At 37.4% G+C, this 2,956-nt stretch overlaps 1 pseudogene; it reads right to left on the bottom strand.

Moving 5' to 3' along the window:
- Nucleotides 1-271: 271 nt before the first annotated feature.
- LOC114750633 (probable NAD(P)H dehydrogenase (quinone) FQR1-like 1) lies at nt 272-1,514 on the bottom strand (annotated as a pseudogene).
- Between the last annotated feature and the right edge of the window lie 1,442 nt (nt 1,515-2,956).

A 2,956-nucleotide genomic window follows, 5' to 3' on the forward strand; every position in this document is an offset into this window, starting at 1 on the left:
TGTGTTTCTTTCACAATAAAGAGAAAGGATAAACAAGTATGTATCAGAATACATTTCCTTGCTGTGTGGCCACTGCCTACTTAGTGTCCCCCTGGAGGGTATTATCGGTACTGCCATAATCAAAATTGGTCAACCAAAAATTGATAGAGATAAAGGAAAATGTTGAGAAATCATGGACAAAGTCTTATCATTTTATTTGCTTGCTTATTGAACTAGAATTCATGAAAAGGGAGTACAATAGAAGGAAACAGGCATTTTTTCAGACAAAATGAAAGGACAATACAATACAATGCAATACAAACTTTCTCACATTCGCAGATAGCAACAACCATTTGGGTTGTGTAACACCCATAGAAATCATTTCTATAATAAAGAAAAATGAAAATAGTTATTACTTGCAAGCAGATCAGAAAAATAGAAATTTTACATTCTATGGCTAAAAAAATGGGAAACAGTTTTAAAGCAATAATTTTGTATCCATTTATCCTTGATAAATAGTATGTCTGGTTGACCTAACATTATTATGCAGCTTGCTTGAGCTTCTTTGTGATGGTGGCAATATATTTTCCTTGATGGAATGCTTGCTCCAACTCCAGCTCAGTCGGCTGTCTTGAGCCATCACCGGCAAAAGTTCCTGCACCATATGGACTTCCACCTTTCACTTGCTCCATCTCGAACATGCCGGCGCCAAATGTGTATCCAATTGGGACAAATATCATCCCATGATGAACCAGCTGAGTGATGGCAGTTAACCTGTCATAAAATTCATAATTTCTTAAAACAATTTCCTTTTTCGTTATCCATTTTGGATTTGATGAGGAAACTAAATTCTCGAGGAAAGGCTCTTACGCTGTAGTCTCTTGTCCACCACCTTGAGATCCAGTGCAGAAGAAGATCCCAGCAGGCTTGCCTGCAAGCTGTTGTGTCCTCCACAATCCTCCAGTTGCATCTAAAAATGCTTTGAACTGAGCAGCCATCATTCCAAATCTTGTTGAAAACCAAAAAACAAACCATCAGCCTCTGCTAGTTCATTAGGAGTAATGATTGGGACATCACTCTTGGGTGGCGCACTCATCTTTCCAAGCACCTCCTCTGGTAGTGTCTCAGGTACCTGTTCAGAAGCTCAATAGAGTCAGCCTGGTTGCTTCATCTTACTTTTCCTAATGAATTCTTTAATGTCCGTCCCAAAATTAGCAAGCATGAATCAGGAAGGCATTGAGACCTTTCTACCATAACGAAGGAGCTTAGCCAACAGAAAGGAACACAGTATTGAGTTAAACCAATTTCATAGTGAGGGTATCAACCATAAATCTGTTTCATAGAGCAATAAGCCTTCGCTATGGGACTGGTTTAGCTTGCTGATTACTTTTTCATGCAGTGAAAATTTGCAATGCATGGGATAACGAAATTAAACAGACACATGCTCCTGCCATAGTTTAGCCTCAACTCCTTCTATAGATGAAGCTCCTTTCTTAATTATTTTCTTCTGCTAGTTTCTCCACATGTCCATACATGAGTAGTATCTGTCAAGTGATGTAACATTTACATTGTGTCAATAAAGCTTAAAGGAACATTGTCAATCAAATAGATAATTTATATCTTAACTTATCCAAACACAGGAACGCCTCACTTCCATAGGAAAGTTCGTTTCAAAGGTGAAATCATATGCTATAATTGCAGCTTTGCCACTTCAATAATTTATAAGACACAAGACAACTTGAGATATTTGTCTCTCTAATTCTGTTAAAATGACTGTTCTGAACACCCCAAACTGACTTTTGTAGCCAAAAGAACGCCGCCAAACTGACTTGATGATCTCATAATATTGTGATAACCACTTGGGCGTTTACAACTACCAGGACTAGGAAAGTCACAACTCATAAGTATAACTAACAAGGATAACATGTGTCCATTGTTTGACACGGCAATACAATGGGCGAAACCTTCCAAATAAAAACAAATCTGAGACTGACCGTGCCCAAATCTTGAAAGAAAACAAATTTTTTAGCTCATTGCTTTGCAAGATCTTAGTGAAAAAGGACAACGGCAGTTTGAGACAAATCCGGAATGAAAACAATCAACAATCAATTCCTCAAGCATACACAAATGGACTTGGCATCTAAGCACAAAAGGTGGAAGAATGGTGGTTGGATAATTTCAGCCGCTCTAACTTAGTATTATGGGAAAAGAAATTACATTTATTATAATATAATAATAATTGAAAAAATTCAAAGATGTATCTGTACATATAGTTGTCTCTTGCAGAATTCAGTTCAACGCAGAACGATGAATTGTGCTCTGTTATCGTTCTGATTATTTCCAAATTAATTGCTTCAAGAGGAAAAAGCTACAGACAGGATCGTGTAGCAATACAGTTAGTTACGGCATCTAAGAAATAAAGAAAGAAAAGGGCTTCCAACATTGTGGGTTGTTGAGCTGTACCCAGCCCGCAGTACACAGTAGAATAAAGGAAAGAAGTTTTTGTTCTGTTCCTCACTTATCAAACAAATAACATCTTAAAACAGAGAAGAAATAAGAACAGGGTGACAAAAAGAATACATCAGATCGCAGAAAATTATGCTCACAGCTCAAACTCAAGATCACCAAAGAATTTTCAAAGACATTAATTTCAATACCAAGAGAGGAAACCCAGTCCTTTGAAATTGCAGATAGAGAACCAAGAAAGGCAGACTGACATTGATGGGGAAAAAGAACTAATGACAGAGACAGTTCAAACCAGAGATTGTCATTGAAGATGAACCAGTATAAAAATGGAAGAAAAGAAATGAAGATAACAGAGGAGTAGAAATGCATACACAATATAAACTTTGACAGCCATTGATGAAGTCCTGGAAGGTCTCTGTTTCTTTTGGGTGTGTGTTTTTCTGCGATCAGTTTTATCAGCAATAGAGAAAATGGGCGATCGTGAATTGGTGGGGAACGCGAGGCGTATATA

Source organism: Neltuma alba, unplaced genomic scaffold (genome assembly GCF_004799145.2).
Source record: "Neltuma alba isolate B1F8T4 unplaced genomic scaffold, ASM479914v2 tig00006579_pilon, whole genome shotgun sequence".
Lineage (NCBI taxonomy): Eukaryota > Viridiplantae > Streptophyta > Magnoliopsida > Fabales > Fabaceae > Neltuma > Neltuma alba.